Genomic DNA, 27,122 nt, shown 5'->3' with positions numbered 1-27,122 from the left:
TTTCTTCTATAGAGAAGGGTATAGATACCTCCGATGATGGTTTGTGTTGGGTATCCAAAATGACATCTATTTAACCCACCTTTCTTTCACTTTGCTTCATTATTTACCACATTCTGCAGCTCCATAACCATGCACTAAGACTGTCTTCATGATTAAATATGGGTTTAGACATATTACTTTCCAACACATTTATTTTGGTATTTGGAATGTATTTATGGTACATGTATTCACTTATATATAAAAGTTGGATTAGTTTTGTGATGTATGTATTGCAAATTTCATATTATAAAAATAACATATATGACATATTTGAAGATTCCAGCATAGTCATATTTGGCCTCTAAGTCTTAAATTCCAATTTCCTCTTCAAACTCTTGAAGATTTGAATAATAAGATTTCAAAGCTACGAGATATTTGTTAGAGGATACATAGAGATGTTACTTGCTAGATGTTAACACATGGTTGTAACCACATGAGATGTTTGTGGATCTAGGAGAGATTTGTGGATCCACATTTATGAATTAGTTATATTAGTTTTTATATAAATAAGAGTGCCTTCTCATCTCAAAAGGGGTGTGTTAGGTTTGGGAATGCTAAAGTTATGCTTATGCTTGGTGTGTTGAGAATTCTAAAGATTATTTATGTTTATGCTTCATGTTATGAATACTGTTGATGTTATGAATATAATCCTTTGAGTATGGTTATATTTTCATGATGAGATATGGTGTTTGATCAAAAGGCTTCCTGAAATTTCCACTTCTCATGCACTTTAGGATGGCCACATGATGAGTATGAGTTATTTTAATTTTTCATTTTTGAAGGATAGATTAGTTTTTTCTTTTTTTTTCATGCACTTTAGGATGGCCACCTGATGAGTATGAGTTATTTTCATTTTTCATTTTTGAAGGATAGATTAGTTTTTTTTTTTTTTTTACTTGCAATGTTTATTTTAAGTCTTATGATTAGATGCATTGTTCACATTCTTTTATGCTCATTCCATTTATGTTATTTTACAAAGAAATCACTTGAGTAAAACCAAAAACGACCAAAAAGATTTACTTTATTGATTTCATTTCTTAGATTCATTCCTTTTCAATTCATGTGAAAGAATCATTATTTTTTCAATTCGTTTATTTATTCATAGATAATCATGAATGATTCTAATTTGACAATGCACACATCAGTAATTTCAATTGATTGCTCATTACTTTCAAAATAGGTTGCCTTTAAATTTCATATCTTAAAATCTCAATGCTTTCTTAGTATAGGATTTGATGATTTCTAGATTAAATTTACTTTCAAGTCATTAGAATAGATTTACATCCTTATTTACTTTCTTGTTGATAAGATAGATTTACTTTCATGTTGATAATATAGATTTATTTTCATGTCACTACAATAGATTTATTGTCATGTCAATAGAATAAGTTTACTTTCATGTCAATTGTCATTTCAATTTCATAGATTAAAAAATTTATTTCCGAGTTTCGAATTTGATACTTTTAAAAAAGAAAGCATGTGCATACACATCTTAGACATTTTTCATAAATAGGTTTTATTTCACCCTTGAAATTTCTTTCAATAGATTAGAATTTCCTTTTGAAATTGAAAGTTGATTCCTATCATATATTGTGCAAATATACTTCACAAGTTTATGACCCTGGATTGACATTTAATGCAAATAATTTAACTCGCAATTAAATTATCCAATATTTTTCTCACCATAGATTTTCCCCTCAGATTTCTCTAGTCAATTAGACAGGAAAGAGAAACATTATTAAAAAAAACTGAGTCTAGAATTAAAGATCCTAAATATATACGAGTATGATGGTTTGTTTATGGTTCTCCAGATATATGAGACCAAATTGAAGAAGAGGGATAGTAGGTTAGTCAAGGGTTGCACATTACTACAATTCGCCTTTCACAAGAATTAGGCACATCATCTTGAAGCTCAAAACTAAGTTCCATGCAAAGTATTATTGAAACCAAAACAATATTAAAACAACAATGATACAAGCCATAAGAAATAAGAATATGCAAAGAAAACAATGCAATGCAGCTAAATAAATGCAGCATACCGAACCTATACTAACAACTCAGAAGATTGGGACTAAGAGAAATGGAATTTCCATTGCAGCCATAGAAGTTGATCCTGACCTATCAGTCGAAATATATGATCATGTATGACTGACAAAACATGCAATGTAGTGAGGAATATAAACAACAAAAACATATGCATGGAAACACGAAGGCATAAAGAGCAAGCACAATGGTGTGAAATTATTGACTGCTCAACCTGACAAAAGACGCCACAACAACACTTCTTCTACTATCCTCCATAAAAATTTTGATTAAATGTATGAAGGAATTGACTATGATACATGGGATTAAATAGGTAGGATTCCTCTAACCAATCTGCAACAGGGTCATAGAAACAACCACCTGAAAAACCTTGTAAAGACAATTTAACAATAGACATATCCACATCAAATGCAAGATCAATATATGACTGTGATTGTGAATGACATATATATTGGTAATAGTCTGCGCTAGTGTGTGGGTCAAGCTCTTCAATGGATGAAAAAAGAAAGGATTCAGATTGCAAGATTTGACAATCATTAAGCTCACTCTTTGTTTCTAAATTCCAGACCAAATATTTGCATGAAAAAGGATGAATTAGTTGGAGTTTAGATCTCTGATCAAAATTTCTATTCTAAGGGCTAGAAAATTAAACAAGAATAAACCAAAAATCCCTCAAGAATGAATCCACATCCCATGAAATAATATCGATAATATAATTTCGTGAGAAAACTTTAAACTGACCAAATTCAAAAGTGTCGTCAGGATAACGAGAACCTGACATAACCATCAGCATCGACTGAAGTGCCTTGTCTTCCTGACAAGACTCTAAACTTTCGAAAGATGAAAACTTGGACTGAGAGAACAAGGTTGGTTGTTTGTTAGAACAACATTAATTGATACACTCATCATAATCCAAACAAGAGTTGTTTGAATCAGAAGTTTCATAGAGTGACTGATTTTCATCTAGTAGATTTAGAACACTGTAGCAAAAACCTTCAATGATCAACATGTCATCATCTTGAACAGATATTTCTAAAAGAAGCTCCTCAATGATCGAGTCAGACTCCATTTGAAAATTCTGCAATTCCAAATTTTCCTGCGAAAGCAAAGATTCATCCATTAAACCTGGACAATCATCATCATGCAATTAGAGAGAAACAAGATGATCAGGATAATGTTTGACCAAGGGTTTAACTTGATTAATGGGTTGAAGGTTGACAAGTTGATTATCAAGACTATGGGATGAATGATTGATAAGACAAGAAGAATCATCATTGGGAGAAATACAAGAGACAAAAATAAATTCCTCATAAGAATATTCCTGAGCATTAGGAATGGTTTATGAATGAGATTCATGCATTTGATTTTCCAGTTTTCTTATTTAGATATGCTAAACACACAGAACATCAAAAGGAGGAGGACAAGGGATAAAAGGGGCATGATATTACTCCTCGAAACATTGAAGTTCTTCTTGAATGGGACCATGCGGTAAACCTGATTCAAAATATTTCCTTGAAACATTGACCAAGAATCGAAATTTCTCATCCAAAAATTCCCAATCCACATCCTCATCCGGAAATTCATAACAAAGGTGAAGGAATCTATCAGAAAAATTGTTTAAGAGATTCATATGATTCCATCCTAAGTTGATTGATTTCATTAAGAACATCTTGCTAGTCATACTTGTTTAAAAGAAAAGATATAAGGAGTAGGTAAATAATAACACCACTGCTTAGCATGGCCATCCAATGTAAGGGTAAACAACCTTGCAAGAACATATTCAGAACAAACTCCACTTTTAAAGAAAAATTAAATAAATTCAATCACATAATCAAGTACGATTGTTGTACCCTTGACATCGAACTTTAAATGTGACAAGTTATGTAAGAATTTCGCAGGGATTGAAAGATCTAAAGCTTTTGAAAAACACCTCGGGATTATGATTCAGGATAAATCCATTTTATATCAAAGATTCAAATAGACTTAATGAGATCAACTTGTCATCTGGCCCTCCTTCTAGCTCCAGGATGTTGACAGCGTTGGATGCTTCCAACATACAGGGGAGCTCCGCAATATGAAGTCACAATTAGACCTCACATAGTTTGGTATGGGAATCTAGGATTCCCATCTTGTTATATGGTTTGGCCACAATTGTGATTAATTGAGAAGTATACCTTGGCCACAACATATACGCAAGAGATCATAAGCACAACTTTTGAGTAGCAAGAATGTAAGTGTTCTGTGACAGCGAGTGTAGGGTGTAGTGGGAGCTTCCATGAACGTAAGAGAGACGAGCCTCTATTAGGGAAGTACTAGTACTATCCTAAGAGAGACACATGAACGAAAGAGAAAGACTTATTGATTAACTTGCAAATTAGTTTACAAGGAAAACGATAATTATGAAAGCATAAACAACAACCATTCAACAAAATCCATATATAAAGCAATGAAATAGTTCATTACCTTTAGTATGTATTACATCAACATATACTACAAAAATATAAAGAATGGTATTACTACATTCATGATACATGCATGAAGGAGTGTTGGCACAATGAGATTGCAATGATTAATGAAGAATTATAAGTACACTATTACATTGGTGAAACACTAGCTCCAGTAGTGAAACATGAAGCTAAAACTTGCTTCTCCAAAGAACGATTTTCTCTCATATGCACCACTAGATAAGCCAAGGTTAAATCTCTTCAAGTCGAAGCCCTTTAATTGAGTTATGAGGACCTATTTATAACAAATGACAATGACTCTTGAGTTTCCTCATGACTCTTCAACTTCTATGTCCTATGGTCTTCCATATAACTCTTCATATTCTATATATGTATCATTACATTCCACATGTGTCTCTTCATATTACAAATGTGTCTCTTGGACCTATTATTTACAAAAGACAAATAAGATGGTGGCTATATAAGACAAAACTCTAATAAGACAAATTATCTGCCTATAGGAGAAAGAGACAAATCAGTAGCTTCAACATGGAGTTCATTTGTGATATATGAGTGCCATGCTTTGAACTCTATTGTGATAACTTTGACTCGGATTGGTAGCTCTACAACATATCGCATCTTTACCTCCAATGCCTCTGACCAGTATGGATTTGGAGCTGGATTGTACACTATTCCACATCCAAGATAATTTCATGTGAACTTTAGCTGGTGCAATTGTGTGTTGTAGAATAATGTTCTTGGTGATCTCCAAGCCTTCCTGACCTGATGCTTGCTCGATTCCCTACATGAACTGCTTTATCTCCCCCACGATGAAATCCTTTCCTCTTATCTCTCCAAGTGAACCCACAAAAGGTATTCTATGTTTATGTGCTAAGGAATCCAAATTGTTATGCAGTCAAACATAAGAAGTTATGGTGTTGGTCGCTTTTTCACCATGAAGGATGTAGTTTTGGATATGGAGTCTTAACTATACTTTTTCCATCTCAGCAACAATTTAGTCTATCTTAAGCAACTTCTCTGGAACATCTAAATACTTGACACCCCAGTCATGTATGAAATCTACAACTCTATTTGTCACCTTTAGGAACTTCAAGATCTCCTTATATTTCTTTTGTATTTTTACCAGGGGTGTCACTACCTCATGCAAGAGAATCATCTCGTTATATAATTGTTTCTTAGTGTCCTCCATTGGCCCCAATTCTTCATGCATGTTTTATTGTAACTCCACTATGTTGAGATTGGTAGAATACAATTGTTGATTCTCTGCAGTGAGATGATCTACCAATCGCTTTGTCACAGCTAACTCCTTTATTAAGCATGCATTCTCACTCATAAGATACTTTGTGTTGTCTTGTGTTGTTGTCGCAAAAGTGACATTTTCTTCCATGATTGTTTGGGGATTTCTCATGGTATTAGATGTTATTACCTTCTTAGTGGATATGGAGACTAGATGTTCAAGATCATTTGGGAAGTACCTCCACCTTTCTTGCACAATCATTTTCTTCAATTGATCAAAGGTAACATTGCATTCATCCATGACCCTATCATCTCGTGGAGGGACAATTCCCATTTCGTTGAATAGGAGATGGCTACCGGTAAGAAGTGGTTTTCACAGAGTGTCTGGTTCATCTGCAATGGGTTCAATAACATCCTCTTCTTCCATATCTTCATTTATATCTTGAGCTATCTATTCTTCCTCCATTATTTGTGTGGCTTCTTCTTCCTATGAAAACTCGTGCTATTCTTCTTATTGTACTCTTCTCCTTTCTTCTTCTGCTTTCCTTATTTCTTCATTTGGTTCTTGATTTTTCCTAAGAAATTCATCTTTCTTCCTCTTTTCTTCTTCTTCTTTCGGTGAGTGCTCCTTCTCTCTCTTATGCTCTTCTTCTTGTTTCTTCTTCACCTCTAACCTTCTCTTTTGCTCCTCTCTTTATTTCATCTACTGCTCTGCCTCCATGGCACCTTTGCACATCATATCAACTTTAAACTTTTTGTTGGTTTTCACAATTGGATCATGTTTAATCCTCTTTCTCAGTGTTGTAGTGTTCGCTTAATAATTTTCTACTTGTTGTATCTCCTAATTCTATACATCTAGAAATTGTGGAAACTGGGAGAGACTAGCCCCATCTCCTGGGAAGTTCTTTCTCAATGCATTGTACCAATTCTTAATATTTTCATCCTTCAAAGTAGTCATTGGTACATATGACCAAGTGTACTATATCCCATCACAATGTTGCATGCACACCTTTTTAGGATCATATTTATGAAAAATCCTAGTTCTGAAATGAAGGTGCTTTAGTTATTCAATTTTAGTTTCAGTCGCCTTGAGGCTCTTTAGCTCATAGAGTCCAATCCATAAAGGAAGATTGGGCCAAGGATATTTTTTCCTATTGTGTTGTGCAAACAATTTGTTATTCAGCTGATAGGCTACCTCCTTCAAAACTACCTTAATGGTCACATACCTTGGCATAAGGTGAGGGGTCGTCTGGCACCAAAAACATCTGATGTATGTGTCGTCTATTGAGGCAAACCAATCTGCAATATCATACAGTGACTCCTTCACTTGACCGGTCATGTAAGGAGGACCAATCCCATGGATCTTTTGGTAAAGTATTGCACATAAATTCTCCTCTTGTTACTCATAAACTCCTCAGAAACTAATATATGATAATAGTCTGCAATGGAAATAGACATGCAACTTTTCCTATGGAGTCTAGTTCCATTTCATCCCACTAAAGGCATACCGAACGCAGATCCTATCTAGCAGATAAGCGAACATGTTGAATTTTGGTGCTTGCTTTTTCAGTAAGGTTTCTTTGGCCTGTTGTACATGATGTTGCAGTTCATAAGAAATGATATATACCCAATTGAAGATTCTACCTCTTATGAAAACCAGCTTGAGCAGGAAACCCCAATTCTTCTCAAAGACTTATGTATTTTTATGTCCATTAAATCTGCAACATATGGCTATGAGATACTGATAGACCTTTCTTAAATTTCTTGCCAGGTAGATTGCACTTGGTCTTTGACAAAATCTAGTAGGCTCTTAGCACTAGGATTTGATGATCTCCTTAGTATTAAGATTTTCCCATGTTTCATAAAACTAAGTGCTTGCATATTCTCTAGGCTTTACCATCTTATAGTAAGAATGCATGTCGTGTGGATGGTAAGTGGCAATCTCATTACCACTTTCACTGCATAGGACAAAATTTGTGTTATCCATGTGTGACAGGATCCATTCAATGGCTTCTGCAGAAGGCATCGTCAGGAATCTGCATGCAATCATGTGTATTCAGAACCTTTTGATGTTGATATAAACCTCCCTATCCTCCAAGTTTTTAGGGAATTGCTTTTGCATGAAAGTATCTTGATGTCCTTCCATGATACCTCCAGGGATTTGTTTATGAAACACTGAGTATCTGTAAGAATAGGAATTTTAGGCTTAACAATCTCCACTACCTCCTCAGTACTTTCTTCTGAGATTTGTTTTGAGGTAGCTCAACCGGTGTTAGGAGGCATTATACTGACAGGTGATGAGAGAGTACTATAACTTGTATCTAGAACAACTACAAGTGGAAATGTACTCATGGAAATGAGAAATACTTTATAGAAATTCCTTATCTAACACATGCAAACTATTCAAAATATAGTGACGAATGGAAGATCAAGTATAGCTAGGAGAACTAGCCTATCTGTAACACCCTTATCCCCCTCTACCTAAGTAACCGGCCAACTGGGGTAAATATGCGACAAGAGGCTACTATAATGGGATTAAACCTTCTAGGTGACCTTAAGGAAGTGGAATAGATGGAAATACATCATACAGACCTTCCACGTGAGCAATAGAACTCCCAGGAGCTAACCCAACCACTAAAGTAACTAGCCCCTGAGACCAACTGAGGTTTTTTACTATTAAACCCCTAAACGCTCCCTTGATATGGACATGAATGCATCCAGGAGGCTCCAGACGCTCCCACAGCATGGGTATGCATGCGTCTAGGGACTTTTTTTCCTAGTGTTGTGCCTACGTCTCTGGGATTTGAGCCACTTTTTCAGGCCAAGAGCCCAGGTAACTGCCTAGAATTCAATCACACTTTCGGAAATGAATTTACACAACATAACAGTGATGCATTTCTGAAAACAATGACAAGGTCTAGATTGTACCCCTACTAGCCATGATAGGAATTTTGTCAAACATGTCACAAATATGTAATCGACAGGTCTAAACAACAAATCTGAGCATAGGGGTCTCATACTTATCTAAGATTCACTATGAGGCATTGTTTCCTTATCACATTAGCTGCATTATCATCTATTAGGCCATAGATACATTGTTCATTCATTTACAAGTAAAAACATGAGGAGATCCATACATCATCACTGTCATAATACATGCTTATAACTAGCATAATAACAACAAAAATACCAAGGATACATCAGCCATAGAATACACATATAAACCAGGATAATACTCATGAATTAACAAGGAGAAATAACCTCATATTAATGATGCAAAAGCTAACCCGGAATGGGACTACCATGCTCCACTTGACCATAGAATGGCTGAGTCAATCCTCACTTCAGTCATTCACCCTTGTGCCATATTCCAAGCAAGAATGTGGGACTCAAACCAAAAGAACCAACCAGGGAATCCCGAGGCTAAACCACCTCACCCTCATCAATAGAAACCATGCTTCACCGTAATCCATCCCAGATCACTATGCCAAAAAAAACATGTAATAACATGCTTTACCATGATCTCCACCAGATAACCAAGCCAAAACAAGCATGGATGCCACTATATTTCTCCACATACACTGTGAGGAATTTTCTTATCTCCTAGTCTCTTAGTCTTTACCGCAATCCACACCAAATCACTAGGCCCTAAACTGAGACTCACTCTCCATGCTTTACTGCTTATCACATCCCAGGATTACTAGGAATGATGGAGAGCACCCACCTCTAGGCTTTACAATATATCATGTCATTCATCTGTCAAGGATTCCTAGGCCCACCAAGGCAACACAAAATTTAGCTTTACCGCAACCCACAGTCTAGTTCAGGGGTTACTAGGCCATGTGTTCTATTATTCAAGAGATCCACCTCACTCAGCTTCGAATCCATCCAGCAATCCAACTCAATCGAAACATGTGAACCCCATCACACCATGGTTATTCGGAAATGAGAAGACTAGGTTGAAAACATTGTCACACCTAGCAAAACCCATGCCATAACAGAAGAAAACCACATGCAATACCATGGATGCCAAATCTAGCAAGGAAAACACACATGAAAATCGATACCTACAAATAATCATGTTGTAGTTGTTTGATCATGCTCTTCCTTGCTTTCTCCTTCCTTGTTCTTTCCTTCTTTGCGTTTCTTGATCTAATGCCAAAGTGCTCCAAGAAAACTCAAAGTGTCAAAGAGTGAGAGAGAGAGAGAGAATAATGGGAGAGCTCCAAAATTGAACTAAAAAAAGGTTACAAACTAATCCTCAGAAGCCTTTTATCAATTAGGCCTCTATTTTCTTCATTTTCCATTATTTTCCTTCATTTTCCTCCTCACATGCAACTTGTGACCTTTCACCTTCCTTTTGTCCTAATTTCCATTATTTTTCATAAATAAATGTGTTAAGAATGTCATTTTTCCTTTCCAAATCCTTAGCCATTACCTTTGCCAATTTCCTTAGCCATAATAAACCAATGAACACCCACACTAGGATGTTTTTCCCAAAATTCGCTTGGAATAAGTGTCCCGTCAACCGTGGTTATTATTTTGCCTTTATTAACTTTTATTACATGGAATTTTCACCAGGGATGTTACAGAACCCTCCCCTTGGGGGACACCATCCTCAGTGTTCAACCACACCTATACCTCAACAAAACCACTAAAAAGAAAATATACTGCCCATGGAGCTTTATAACATAGCTCGATGTAGTATTTACAATGATCACCCTGCTAAAAATCAAACCAACATGACAACATAACATCATAATAACATGACACCCATACCACTTATTAGAGCCTTATAAAATAGCTCATGGTGGTATTTACATCCATATACATATGTACATATATCAAAACATCACCAAAACATATACCAAACATCATACCAAAATTGCTTTGCCTCAACATGCAAACAATGAAGGATACATAGCATGCATCTGATCCGCCATCTCCCATGTAGCTTCATCGAACCCAAAGTGCTTCCACTGCACTTTAACTTTCTCAATTGCTCGGTTTCAGAGCATGAGCACCTTTCTCTACAATATACACTGAGGTTTCAACTGGAATTCTCCATCTGGATCCACCTGCAATACAAACTAGTCAATAACATTATCAACATATTTAACATACTTCTTAAGTAATGACACAAGGAAAACATCATGGACATTCACTGTCGAAGGTAGTGCAAGTTGATATGCTACTGGTCTAATTCTCTCAATAATCCTAAAAGTTCCACAAAAATGTGGTGCCATCTTGGCACATGATCCAATCTGCAAGGAGAACTTCTTTGGTTTGATGTGAAAGTACACATATTCCCCAACCTGAAACTCCTTGAACAACCTGTTCTAATATAGATATCTCTTCTACCTATCATGTGTTTCTTTCGAATTATTCTTGATTACCTGTATTTCCCACTCCATGTCTGCCAACATGTCTAATCCAATAAACACCATGTTAATTGGATCACTCCAACTTATGGGAGTATTACAACTCTTCCCATACAATGCCTCGAAAGGACTCATCCTCAATGACTCTTGATAACCATTGTTGTATGAAAACTCAACCAATGGAAGATACTCCTCCCATCTTCTTTCCTAGTGCATCATGTACAACCTCAACATATCCTCCAAGATCCTGTTGAACCTCTCTATCTGTTCATTTATCTGCAGATGATAAGTTGTATTGAAAGCCAATTTTGTACCCAAACCTACAAACAACTCCTTCAAAAACATGGAAGTAAACTTCACATCCCTATCTGACACAATCTTCTTTGGAACACCATGCAATCTGACCACATCTCAGATGAACACCTGTGCGACATCACTAGCTAAATACGTAGTCTTCACGGGAATGAAGTGTGCAACCTTTGTCAACATGTCCACAACAACCATGATGGAATCATGTTGTCTCACTATCCTCGGAAAACCTATGATGAAGTCCGTGGAAATGACCTCCCATTTCCACTTTGGAATTGCAATTGGCTGTAGAAATCCATCTGGATGCCTACACTTTGCCTTTACCTACTGACAATCCAAACATCTAGCCACAAACTCTGCTACATCCCCCTTCAGATTCAGAAAATAAGAAAACTTCTTCACTGCGGTCAATGTCTTCTAATAACCTGGGTGACCTAAATATGGTTTCACAAGAAACTCCCTCAAGGTCACCTTCTTGAGCTCATTGTTATCTGGCACATATATCATGTCACTAAATATGATCAATCCATCTGCCATGAGACAATAGTCCAGATCTTGTTCACCTATACCTGCACCAGTACCACTACCTGTACCTGTACATGTACCTATACCTATACCTATACCTATAATCTGTTGCAACCTATGAAAAATCTCCATATACTTGACATCTTGTTGACCTGCCTGCAAGATCCTATCCTATATATCTATACCATAAGAACTCATAGCTGTTATGATTTACCTGTATCCGCTTTCTAAGAGCATCTGCGACCCTGTTCTCCTTTCCTTTGATGTATCTGATCTCAAAATCAAACTCATTGATTGTGGTCAACCATCTAGCTTGTGTGGTGTTCAAATTTGGATGGCCGAATAGATACCTCAATCCACTGTGATCACTCATCAATACAAACCTTCTAAACCAAGAAGATAGTATGTCCACATCTTCAATGCATGGATGATCGTTGCCAACTCAAGATCATGTATCGCATAGTTCTTCTCATTCTAATTCAATTTATGTGACTCATAGCACACTACCTATCCTTCCTACATAAGGACTCTACCAAGTCCTCTCTTGCAAGCATTTGTACATACTACAAATTCTTTGTCCAAATCTGCGATCTTTAACACGGGAGAATGTGTCAAAAATTGCTTAAGCTTCTCAAAATTGACCTCACACTCTTATTTCCATTCAAACTTCTTACCTTTCCTCTCTAATGATGTAATAGAATAAGCAATATGTGAGAAGTTCCTCATGAACCTCTTGTAATAACCTGCTAACCCCATGAAAAATATCACCTTATCCAAATTCTTGGGAGCTTCCCACTCCATGATAGCTCTAATATTCTCTGGATCCACTACTATACCCTCCTTGGAGACAACATGTCCCAAGTAATGTACCTCAAGCTGAAAGAAATTACACTTGTTGAGCTTAGATACAATTGATGTTCTCTCAATAACCTCAAGACTACTGCCAAATGCTCGGAATGCTCTTCCTCATTTTTAGAATATACCAATATGTCATCAATGAACACAATAACAAACTTGTCCAAATAGGGTCGCAACACACTATTCATCAAACACATAAAGGTATTTGGAGCATTAGTCAAACCAAATGGAACTACAACAAACTCCTAATGTATGTACCTGGTTCGGAAAGTTGTCTTGTAGATGTTCTCTTCTTTAATGCGTACTTGATGATATCAGAATCTCAGATCAATCTTTGAGAACATTGTTTCTCTCTTCAACTAATCAAACAAGTCATCAATCCTCAGCAACAGATACCTGTTCTTGAAGGTCACTTTGTTTAACTACTTAACTGCACAATTCGAGAGTACAATCCTTCTTCTTTACAAACAATACTGGTGCGCCCCAAGGTGATACACTTGGCCTAATTTATCCCTTTTCCAACATTTCCTTCAACTGCAACTTCAATTCTACTAACTCAGGTGTACTCATCATGTAAGGTGACTTTGATGTTGGAGTTCCCCTTGGCACTAACTCAATAGAAAAGTCTACTTCCATGTGAGGTAGCAACTATGAAATCTTTGCGGGAAAAACATCTTGAAACTGATGTAGAATTGGGTACCTTCTCAAAACATCCACATCCTCAACTTCCCTACCTTTCTCGTTAGAAACATGCACTGCAAATAACACACACCCTTTTCTACGACTGTGCTTTTCCTTCATCGTTGTCACCATCCTAACTGATGTGGCTTTCTTCTTTCCCTATAAGACTCTTGCTTCCCCATTGTCATCAAAGCATTCAGTGGCTTTGTCATAACAATCCACCTTGGTGTTGTGAAGGTACAACCAATCCATTCCCAAAAACATACTATATGATCTCAATGGTAATACATTCAAATGTGTTATTGTAGACATGCCATTCAACTCAAATGTAGAAGATCTTACCCAATGATGAACTATTTCCTTCGTACCTGTAAAAAACTACGTTAACCAAGGTTCTTCATGCACTTATTTATTCAAACCACACTTATCCACCAAGTCAAGACTAACATAACTATAATTATATCTAGGGTCAATCAAAATAGAAACAACTTGATCACAAATCTTACCATCCATCTCAATGAGAGATGCCAAGTGGTCTACCCATCCGTTATCCAGTGTTACATAGATACGAGGAACGCTCTAACCAACATCCCCGATAGTTTGTACCTCCTATGCACTATATATTTTAGGCCTATAACCTTGATTCTGTGGACAATCTCTCTTAATGTGTTCTGTACCACATGTCCAACACTCCAACCGTCCAGTACCATCACCTCTATGTTTTTGTTGTGGTCCATGTCCCTATCTAGCTACATTGAACTTCTTTTGTGGTGCCACATTTTCTTTCTCTTTTGCATTTTGAGGCCTTGTTCTTTTTGGTTTCCATTTAACCTTACCTTTATCCTTATCCTTCCCTTTCCATCCTTGTTGAGATTCATCTTATGCTTTGACTGTTCATAGCAATGTTTCAATATCCCAATAACTTCCTCAAGTGACCAAGGCTCATCATACGCAATCTGATCTCTAAATTCTAATGGAAATCCACTCAAAAATCATTGAACTTTAGCCTTCTCTTTAAGATATGGTACATACCTCAATAGCTCCAAGAACTTAGTCGTGTACTCTTCATTTGTCATCGATCCCATCTTTAGCTCATAGAATTCTTTGGCCTTACTATCGTAGTACCTTTATGACAAGTACTTCTTCCTGAAAAGCCTCCTGAACTCATGGCAACTCAAGTCCTTTGTCCTTATGTCTCTGAACCTCTTCACATCTTCCCACTAGATATATGCTTTACCTCTCAGCCTAAATATAACAACTCTGGCCTTCATGTTATCTATGTAATTATGCAACTCAAATAACTTCTTCATCCCAAGTATCCAAGCATATGCATCTTCGAGCTTCTTCAAATCTCCATCTAAATTAAGTGGCTTTGCTTTCTTAAATTCATCTCGAAAGTATCCCCTATCACTCCTCATGTAAGGATGTTAATAATGACGATCATAATTCCTATCAGAACCATAACTAGAGTAGTACATGTGTCCATCACCTCTCCTGTCCAAAGTATCCAACAACCTGCCATCTATAATAGTGTTATCTATATCCTAACTGTGACCACCATGAGACCTACTACCATACGTCCCATTATTTCTTTCCTCCTACCCATGGCTGATCCGAAATGGCCCCTATCGCTGCAATTCTGACAAACTCTGAAGGAGTAATGCATTAAACTTTGCTTGTTTCTCTTGTGCCTGCATGATTTTGTCATTGTTCGCTTTACAACTCCTTATTTATTCCTTCAAGCTTCTCAATGTGTTTTCTAAGTCATAAGAGTTCCCAACACCACACTACTCATTTGATTCATGGGGAGAATCTTTGTAGTCTACCATCTTGCTAGTCATTTGGATCTCTTTCCTGCAAGGCATACTATGCCAGCTAAACCAAATCACAATAAACCTGCATACCTTAGCAAAATTCGGGGAGGATATCTCATCTGCAAGATCAACCAATTAGTGTAGTACATGTATAACATAATCATGACATCATATATACATATAATACATAAGCATATAAGCATATAACCATCATTCTAGCTAGAGTCCAGTCATCAATGCATGACCATATCAACTACACATACCATGACCTCATGCATGACAACAACAACCATACCAATGTACATTGACAATACACAAGCATAAAAAACATGTAACCAATCATACACTCATGATGACACACTTCACAATAATAACATCCTCCTTCACATGGCGACATCACTACAACCATGAACAACACCATGCATATGCAACAAGCATATAAACCAAAGGATGATTAACACATGTGCAACTGACATGAATGCATGACCAACACACACTGCCCATCCAGTCTAAGGGGTGAACCATGCTCTGATACCACTCTGTGGTATCATATATGACCCAAAGAGAGTGCAACCCGCTCTGATACCACTATGTAACACCCTCATCCCACATCTACCCAAGTAACCTACTCTGATACCTCCTAGGTGACCTTAAGGAAGTGGAATCAACGGAAACACATCACACAGACCTTCCACATCTGCAACATAACTCCCAAGATCCAATCCAACCACTACGGTAACTGGCCCCTAAGACTAACTAAAGTTTTAGACCATTAAACCCCCAGACGCTCCCTTGATATGGACATGCATGCTTCTAGGAGGCTCCAAACGCTCCCACAACATGGGTATGTATGTGTCTAGGGACTTTTCTTCCCACTGTTGTGCCTAAGTTTCCTAGATTTGAGCCACTTTTTCAGGCCGAGAGCCCAGGTCACTGCCTAGAACTCAATGACACTTTCAGAAATGAATTTACACAACATAACAGTGATGCATTTGCGAAAACAATGACAAGGTATAAACTGCACCCCTACTAGTCATGATAGGTATTTCGTCAAGCATGTCATAAATATGTAATCTACAAGTCAAAACAACAAATATGAGCATAGCGGTCTCATACCTATATGAAATTCACTATGAGGCATTGTTTCCTTATCACATTAGCTACATTATCATATATTAGGCCATAGATACATTGTTCATTCATTTACAAGTAAAAACATGAGGAGATCCCTACATCATCATTGTCATAATACATGCTTATAATCAGCGTAATAACAACAGAAATACCAAGGATACATCAGCCATAGAATACACATATAAACCAAGATAATACTCATGAATTAACAAGGAGAAATAACATCATATTAATGATGCAAAAGCCAACCCAAGATGGGGCTACCACGTTCCACTCGACCATAGAATGGCTGAGTCAATTCTCTCTTCATCCATTCACCCTCACGCCATATTCCAAGCATGAATGTGGGACTCGAACCAAAAGAACCAACCAGGAAATCCCGAGGCTAAACCACCTCACCCTCATCAATATAAACCAAGCTTTATGGTAATCCATCTTGGATCAATAGGCCAAATAATAAACATGTAATAAGAGGCTTTACCACAATCTCCACCAGACCACTAGGCAAAAACAAGCATGGATTCCACCGGATTTCTCCACCTACAGCGTGAGGAATTTTCCTGTCTCCTAGTCTCTCAATATTTACCACAATCCACACTAGATCACTAGGCCCTAAATCAAGACCCACTCCCTAGGATTTATTGCATATCCCATCCCGGGATTACCAAGCTTGATGGATAGCACCCACTTCTAGGATATACTATATATCCCATCATTCCCTGGTCAAGGATTCCTAGGCCCACCGAGGCAACACAAAATCTAGCTTTATCGCAACCCACAGTCCGGTTCAGGTGTTACTAGGCCATGTGTTCTATTATTCAAAGATCCACCTCACTCAAATTTGAATCCATTCGGCAATCTAACTCAACTAAAACATGTGAACCCCATCACACCATGGCTATTTGGAAATGGAAAGGCTAGGCTGAAAACATTGTCACACCTAGAAAAACCCATGCCATAACAGCAAAAAAACCACATGGAATACCATGTATGCCAAATCTAGCAAGGAAAACACGCATACAAATCGGTACTTGCAAAGAATCATGTTGTATTTGCTTGATCATGCTCTTCCTTGCTTGCTCCTTCCTTCTTCTTGCCTTCTTTTCCTTTCTTAATCCAATGCCAAAGTGCTCCAAGAAAACACTAAGTGTCCAAGAGTGAGAGAGAGAGAGAGAGAATAATCAGAGAGCTCCAAAACTGAACTAACAAAAGGTTACAAATTGATCCTCAAAATCCTTTTTATCAATTAGGCCTATATTTTCTTCATTTTCCTCCTCACATGCAACCTATGACATTTCACCTTTCTTTTCTCCTAATTTCCATTATTTTTCATAAATAAATCTACCAAGAATGCCATTTTGTCTTTCCAAAGCCTTAGCCATTGCCTTTGCCAATTTCCTTAGCCATAATAAACCAATGAACACCCACACTAGGATGTTTTTCCCGACATTCATCTTGGAACAAGTGTCCCATCAACCATGGTTATTATTTTGCCTTTATTAACTTTTATTACATGGAATTTTCAACACGGTTGTTACACTATCAATGGTGAGAAAAGATGACTTAACCAGTGACTGGGAGGGGAAAATGCATCATGACAATAGGAGGGTACATGTTGGGACAACAGTGGACATACAAAGCCTATTTGAGGCTTGAGTATGTGCTATTCACTCAAGGAGAGAGAGAGAGAGGTTGGAAGGGTGTAGGGCACAATCTCTAGGAACAATGAGGGGACACTCAGGCTTGACAGTGTGTTATGTTCTCTTGAAGAACCAATGAGGCGTAGGGTGCATAAATAGTGAACCATAGGGAAATTTGATGCTTGTTGGTGCATTGTGTGCTCAATAGAGGAGCCACTTCTTATTGGGGCACAATTTTCAAAAATAATGGATGCTTCTCCTTCGGATGTGTGCTCTGAAAGGAGGCTTGGTCTATTGGCCACAGTTTTCAATGACAATGGGTCACTGTTCTCCACGAGTGCGCTCTGCTCAAATATGGGCTCAAATCTGCTAAGTAAATGCCAAGAATAGGTTTGGATCACAATAACAATGAAAGGAAGGGTCTGTAAGTATTTATAAGCTCTATCACAATGATGACCAAAAGGTGAAACTTAGGAGGGAAAATAAAACTTAGGAACATTTCAAGGATAATCGACACTTCGAAAAATATGAACAAATAGCAAGGTGACACAAGATGGATTGAAACAACAGTTCACGTAGGCTCCAAAATTGAATTAGGAAAATTTTGTAAGGGTCATTGTTGCAGCGACAACAGGTTGAGTTAAAGTTTTATGGAACAAAGGTCTTTATTTGGGTGAAATATATAATGTAATATATTGAATTGCATACTATTATGGATGAGAAGTGAAGGATTTATATCACAACTTTGAAATTTGAGATAAAACCCTATCAATAGTATCAATGGGTTAAATCATAGAAAAATCTATTCCTATCACTATACTTGGGGATTATTAACAATAGACATAAAAGCACAATATGGAAAAGTTTGGGAACAAGAGTACTTTAGTTAATTGAAAAGGATCAAGCACTTAGATGATGTTAAAGAATATAATTTAGAATTTCATATATTGGCCATAAGAGTGCATAACATAAGTGTTGAACATATATTGGGAGCTTACATGGGTGGATTAAAATAATACATTAAACTTGAGCTTTTCTTTAAACATCTTGAAAATATTATGGAAGCTATGGAATTTTCCCATCATATTCAAGCCAAGAATAGGGCTACATACAAGTCTACCTTGGGACAGATGCATGAAGTAACTATTTTTTTGGGGTTCATAAGACAACCCTACCTCAGTCTAATTGAATATCACATAAGGAAATGTAGAAAAGAATAACAAGAGGACTATGATTTGATTGTAACAAAGAATGTTCCAAAGGGCACAAATGTCAATAAACAAAATTGTTCACTTTGGAAATTAATGACGAAGAGGAAATGGAGGCATCTACACAAAATGACGAGGAACAACGTTTCAACTTAAAAGAGTCGAGAATGGATGTTGAAATTGTGAACAAAATTGATTCAAATAGGTGTGTAATATTTGTTCATGCATTAGCAAGTTTGTTAGCACCCCAAAATTTTGAGATTGTAGGATACATTAAAAAGAAAAAGGTCATAGCACCCATAACCTCATTAAAAAGTATTGGTAGAGTTCCTAAATTACTTTATATATACCGTAACGATTTTGTGTTGCTATTGGGGGATTACTTATTGGTGGGAAAAATCCATAACATTAAATTGAGTGTAGGAAAATATGGTTTAGAAAGTCCAACGTATGTCATTCCCATTGGAGGTGTAGATGTTTTATGGGGATTCAATTGTTGACAACTTTAGGTACAATTTCTGCAAACTATAAGGAATTATTCATGACATTTGTATTGGAAGGAATTAAAATATGAAGTCAAAGGGTTAAAATATGGACTTTCTCAAGTTAATGGCTCTCATAGAATGGAAAAGCTCCTGAAGAAGGGTAGAAAGGGAGTTGTGGTTAGAATGTATTCTATGGAAGTAAAATATGAATATGAGAATATTCTAGAGGAACTAAATGCACCTTGGGTAAGCACTATAGGGTTTTCCAATGAATTCCTAAAGGTATCACTCCATACATAGATCATGGACATTAACTTGTACTAATTTCTAGAAGTGGTCCACCCAATAAAATGCCTTACATATATCCTCGTTAACAAACAGAGAGAGATTGAGAAAATGGCACAAGACATGTTAGATTTGGTTATTATTCAACCTAATGGGAGTTCATTTTTAGCTCCAATAGTGATGGTGAGAGAAACGATAAGAGATCTAAAAAAAAACATAATTAAGGATAAATTCCCTATTCCAAATATTGATGATATATTAGATGAGCTTCATAGAATGGCTTATTTTATAAAGCTTGATCTTAAATTAGGATACCACAAAACCAAATTAAGAAAAAATACATTCCCAAAGCAACTTTTAGAACACATGAAGGACACTATGAGTTTTTGGTCATGCCTTTTGGGTTGACTAACGTTCCTTGTACTTTTCAAATCCTTATGAAAAAACATTTCTACCCCATAACATAAAATTTGTGTTGGTTTTCTTTGATGATATGCTTATTTATAGAAAAACATGAGAATACCACATTAAGCACATGGATAAGGTTCTACAAATTCTTCAAAACAATCAATTATATGTAAAAAGATCCAAATGTATTTTTGGGAAACAAGTAGAGTATTTGGGTCATATTGTTTCAAAGGAAGGAGTTAAGGTGGACTCTAAAAAGGTCCAATATACTACAAAATGGCTTATTGCTAAGAACATCAATAGTCTGAGAGGATTTTTAGATATGACAGGATATTTTCATAACACATTTTTGTCCCATCACATCTCTCTTGAAGAAAAATTCATTTGTATGAAATGATAAGGTTGATTTGCATTCTTTCTCTTAAGGGGTGTTTTGTCTTTATCAAGCTAACGGAATAACTCCATGATATTATTTTTCATTAACTTTACATATATACAAGAGGGTGTTTCTATGTTTCATTTGCTATGAGGGACTCTTGATCTTCCTCGTGACTCCTAATTTCATCCACCTACCTATTATTTACATTTTTTTTGCAAAGACATAAAAATCCCAAAGGATTATGTGTCTAAAATACACCCCCGTGATTTCTAAACTACCGTGGATATTCCAATGCATAGTTTGTCACAACATATATGATAAAACTATAATTAAAACTATGAAAATCTACATTATTAGGGTTTATTCCTCTTTAGATTTCTAGATATGTAGAATATTGTTTATTGCATATGCATGCAAATTAAAATTTGTGTAGAAAGTAGAGAATAGTGATAAAAATTCACAAACCATGATTTGCCACAAGATATAACTTGGGAAACCCTTTTAGGAGAAAACCCAGTTGGAAGGTGAGGTCGTTATGCTCTCTTTCTCTGAATAGAAAATGGTTGAGTAAAAATAAGTAAGGCGTGTGGCCCGTGGGATAATAAAGTGAACAAATCCTCCATGTGAGCTCTCTCCCTATCCCTCTCAGCTACTCTGCTTGTCTATGGAATAAATGCATTAGAAAAGAATGGAACCCCTTTTCCTCATAGTGGCCTAGTTATAACATAGCCCGATAGCCTACTAGTGGTTATGTTTGACTCCCTCAACTCTTAACTAGAGTTAAAATGTGGGATATTCTAGAATCTTCTTCATCATGATCGTGAAGCTAGCCCCTTTTCCTTAAGTAATGAGGGTTGATGTGGCATCCTCTTGAATTGCGATGGCCAAAATAGGAAGGTCAACTTCCAAGTGGCATAACTTTTGCGTATAGAGTTCGATAGAGATGATTCTTGTGTTGTTGGAAACATCTCTATGTGTAGAATAAGAAAAAAGGTGTGACACTAAAGTGACAAATTCATGCTCCCCATAAACATCATTTGATGCCTCAAAATTTGCTCACAAGATTTCAGACCCCATTTTCCAAACTGGGTTTAGCAGATAAAAACGGTCTTATGAGCTAATTCCTCAACTTTTTCCAATTTGAAAGCATCAATATGGATGAAAAATAATATAATGATTCAATACAAATCACACTGCCACACATTGGGAGGATTTTGGTCCCCAAAAGCTTCTACTAAAGGATGTGAGGAAATTTTCCTCCACCTTCTCGGGTGCACCATTTAGATTTTCCTGGAAGTTGTCCTTTCAACCCAATCTGCCAAAGGTCATGCTACCCCTTCCTTATAGTCTATGCCTATTCTACAAAATTGTATCTTCAATCAATTTTTCTTGAGCATATGGTGCCAACTCCTCCACAAAATGTAGGACCCACTCCTCTTCTTGATCTAGCTTGGAAGGCTCTTAGAGTTTCATATCCTCTACATTCATAACTCAGTAAATGCACATGTATGGGGGTAGATTGATTCTGTAGGCATGATATCCCACTATTTCTAGTATCTCAAAGGGGCAATATCACAAAGCCTTGATTTTCTTACTAGGACCTTGTAGCCTCTCCTTGTTGAATTGTAGCCATACTTTATCTCCCACCTTGAACGACTTCTCTATTCTGTGTTGATCGTGCATGGCCTTGTATTTTCCTATGACTTATGTAGTGTCTCATGTACCTATATATGGATTATCCTAATCTTCTCCACAAAATTTACTACCCTCAAGGCATCCTTTGTAAGAACCTCCGTTACTCCTCCTTGCTGGCCATATGCAATAACCAAAGGTGAAGGTGTAAAACATCCAAAACAAGTTTCAAATGGGGACTTACCAGTAGAAGAGTGAGCAATTCTATTATAAGAGTGTTGTATCTATACCAAATTTTCATCCCGAGACTTCATATGCTTCTTATTTTAACCCCTCAAAAGTTTCACCAAAGTCTTGTTGACTACTTTTGTCTGCCCATCTGTCTGTGGATGGAATGTTATATACCTCTTCAACTTTGTGTCCATATTCTCCCACAACATAGTCCAAAATGCGCTAATAAATATTTTCATTGTCTGAAACAATACTCCTCAGTATCCTAAAGTGCACCCTGACCTATCCAAAGAAAAAGTGTGTTGTTTTTTACTCGTTGATGATCTTTTTATAGGGAATAGTAAAACACCTTATTGAACCTATCAACTACCAAGAACAGGTAGTCATGTTTGGTAGAAAATGTAAAGTGGCAGTTATTATATCTTATCTTCTTTAACCTTAATACTTTATTGTGAATCTTAATTAACTTATGTATGTTCTTTAGCTAGATCTTTTCATCAAACAATATCAAGAAATAGCAACAAGAAAAAAGGACACAAATATAGGATCTCAGCCAGCGCAAAACCCCTCCAAGAGGAAAACCTAAAAACTCTTCTCTTATTAGAATCTACTTCAAATGATATACAAAGATCCAACCCCTAGACCAATTCATTCTCCCAGTACCAAGTGAAGCCTTCCTCAAGCCCTTCTTCAAATTGCACCAAACTACTACACCCTGCAACTTTGATCCTTCAATTTCGGTCTTACAACTTCTATAGAAACCCTAATACAACCTCCTCCTAAGACCTTCCAAGAGCAAGACAACTCTTCTTAAGGCCATACTATAAGAATCATCATTATGACAAGCGTTATCCCTCAGGCCTAACTAGACAAACTCTTCTTTATTTAAGAGCATTATGCTGGGAGGCTTTATGTGTGATACCGCATTACCTCTCCAAGGTACATACCCCATCTGGATGTCCACAAGGTATGTCCTTTTAGGAATATTCTTATCTTGGATCTCCAATCCTGAGTCCTCAAAGAATATCGATCCTCTTTGATCACTCATATCTTGGATTCTTGTCCCATCCTCAAAGAATGTCGATAACATTCATTTCATGGATGTTATATCCTTAAGGAAACCAGATATGCTTATCCAATTCTTAGTCATTATTTCTTCATCGCTTGAAGAAGAGAATGCAAATGTGATGTCCATCATCACTTCCTCTTAAACCAAGAGTACATCCTTATTCTCCCTTATTCTTGAGAACAGAACCTTGCTCCTTACTCAAGGAGACTTATTTTGCTCCCTCTGAAAGCCAGAGGAGATTCCATACTTTCTTTTCTATCTGAGAAGTCAACACCACAATCCTTTCAATTTGTCTTCATCAGAGTATCAGCTACTGGTTCTTCATAGCTACATGTATCCCTCTTTATCTTCCATCTCTTGCATCAAGCCTACCTCTTTTCGAGGTATCATGGAACCATCTCCACTCTTCGTTCTTGTGGCAAGATCTAGGTCATCTTTCTTGCTCATAATTTTCATCTTCGATGTGAAGGTAATGTATTTGAGCCTTCTCTTTGATCATAACTTCCTTATGAAATTGATCTTCTTTGACCTTTGGGTTATCTTCTCACAGGACTATCCTTTCAATCCCAAGATGGACTCATATTGACTTCATAGTTGTCTAGCCCCAGATATTAAAATTTTCTCAACATTCTTCATTCATATAGTTTAACTTGCCTCAATTGTCATCATGTAATCTTGCAACATCCTTTTCCTAGTAGCTAACAATAATATGTTAGCAAGATAACCAAGCCATAAATGAAATGTACTTACCTCATCCTAGTGACCTTCTTGCTCCATCAACATCCTCATTGACCATCTCTAGTTGAAATTTCCTTCTTGCATTAGAGTTCCCAAGGATCTAACTTGATTACCAAGTTACAACTTTCATTTTTGGAGATTACACTGCATGTATAATTATCATCTTACATATTCTAGAGACAATCCTAATCTTTTATACATTCTTAAGTTAATTTTTACTCTTTCCAACATCATAAATACTTAAGCATATCTTTCTAACTAACTTTACTCCACAATATTCTCATACAGATGAATCTTATCAAAGTTTTCTCTACAACATGCATTCCCATGTTTTTATCCAATCATCTAGCTATCCATATATTTCACAGAAAGTTTGTATCCTAACCCATTGCAATCCTTCATCCCTTTTACTAACATGTTTCCACATTACATAGAATACATCCTATTCATGTCATGATGCTCTTCTCAAGGACTTTGAAAATGATAGTCCTTCTAGGATCTTGATGATCCATTTTAGCAAGATGACAACCTCAAACATAATCTTAGATAATATCTTAATGAACATTGTCCAAAATGGTCTAACATTCTATCCTAGATGATCTCTACTAAGCAACATAATCATATAAACTCCAAACATGTTATTATCATATGATTCTATCTTATGATGCTCATGCATAACATATCAACTAAAAGAAAATTAGCAATCATGAAGAACCTAGAATTTAGTGAACCCTATTTAATAGTAAAGATACTTCACTGCTTCCTTCTTTGTCTTCTTCTCGGGTTCTCCCATGGCTTTAGCTATGTGAGCTTCACTCCTACCCTTTCTCTTATTGTTTTGTTGATGTGGACAGTCCCTCTTGTAATGTCCAAACTCATGGCACTTAAAGCATTCAATATTGGACATATATTTCTACTTGGACTTGCCAAACATTCCCTTGTTCATCTTCTTGATTCAAGCTAGATAGGCTTGAGCTTGCTCATCAGATCTAATGTCATCCTTGACCTTGATCCTTAATTCTTCTAGAATACATTATGCCCACAAATCATCAAAGGGAGTTGAATCCTTATTGGAGTAGATACTTGTTGCGAAGTTGCTCCATTCTGGTGGTAATGCATTTAGAATACATATAGTTACTTCTAAATCGGTAATCAGTTCCCCAAGTCCTTGCAAATGGTATCTTAGTTAAGAGACTCTCACGAGGAAGGATGTCATATCCTCATCCTTCGATTTCTTTATTATATATAACTTGTTCCGCAAAGACATATTTTTTCCTATTGTACTTACAAAGTACAAATTCACTAGCTTGTCATACATTGCTTTGGAAGTCTTCAAATTTACCACAAAAGGAACAAGAGAATCCTTAATTTATTCGATTATGATCCTATAGAAACTAATAGAAATTTTCTACTATTGATGTATTCAAACTGAAAGCGAGAGATTAAAAATTTCCTCTATTGTTCTGCAAAATGGAAATCAGAATTTAGAAACACATGCAACCATTAAAGCACCACAAGAACACAATGATTTATAGGGGAACCCAAATCGGATAAACCCCTCCACTGATTTTCATTAGTCAGATGAGAACGAGAGACTATTACAATGACTTGCTTCATATCTGAAGCACACCCTATACTATAAACCTCTTCTCCTACTGACTCTCCTGATATGGCCAACACTTAGCCAATTCAAGGCCCCAATCTCCTCCTATTTCCTTACGTAATTCCTAACGAAATTAGCTCCTAAAAAATAGGAATTTCCTCATATTTTCTTACGCAATTCCCAAGGAATGATTCACTTGCTTAACTGCCAATCCTATACAGTCAACTAGTATATAATTTATGTTTACAATGTGCCTTTTCCTCCAGTCCAACTAGGAAATTCGAATTCCATGCATGTTTGGGATATTTTTAGTTGATTTACTAGTTTAACTGAGAGATCATTGAGTTAAAAATAGTTCTACTACTCAATTAACCTTTAACTGACTCAACTAGGTACTTGATCTCAGTTAACTGAGTCAAACTGAAAATAATTGAACTAGATTACTAAATTTTAGCATTCACTAACTGCACAACTCTACTTCTAGCCTATAGCTCAAATTTACTAAGCTAACTAGTAGACAAGGCCATGTCACACAAGTTAATTGCAATCCAAGTCATCATGTTGATGTTGAAAATCGAATTACTAAATTTGACTAAGGCACAAGTCAAGTTTAGCCTTTCTTGTTACATTTTTAACACTCCTCTTAGCAAGAAAGGTATTTTGCACCACCCTTATCCTGCAGCTGTGGAATTCAAATTTGCCTCATTACAATGCCTTTGTCAAGATATTTGCATCTTTATCCTCAATTGGAATGTACTGTAGCATCATAATTCTCCTATGCACACAATCCTACAAGTGATGGTACCTGTTATCAACATGCTTGGACCTATCATGAATACCGATTCTCAGAGAGTTTGATAGAACTGTAATTAGCACAATAAATCAATGTGGGATCCATCTCCTAACTGAAAATACCCACAAGTATTTTTCTCATCCATATGGCCTCACATGTTGCTTGA

At 36.5% G+C, this 27,122-nt stretch overlaps 1 pseudogene; it reads right to left on the bottom strand.

Moving 5' to 3' along the window:
- Positions 1-2,971: 2,971 nt before the first annotated feature.
- LOC149250224 (protein CHROMATIN REMODELING 20 pseudogene) overlaps positions 2,972-27,122 on the bottom strand; it is a 56,475-nt pseudogene continuing 32,324 nt past the window's right edge.

Source organism: Pinus tabuliformis, chromosome 7 (genome assembly GCF_031772625.1).
Source record: "Pinus tabuliformis cultivar Carrire ecotype Pingquan chromosome 7, CPIR1, whole genome shotgun sequence".
In the NCBI taxonomy this organism is placed as follows: domain Eukaryota; kingdom Viridiplantae; phylum Streptophyta; class Pinopsida; order Pinales; family Pinaceae; genus Pinus; species Pinus tabuliformis.
Note: the sequence above shows the minus strand (reverse complement) of the source record. Positions and strands in the feature narration are given on the sequence as shown.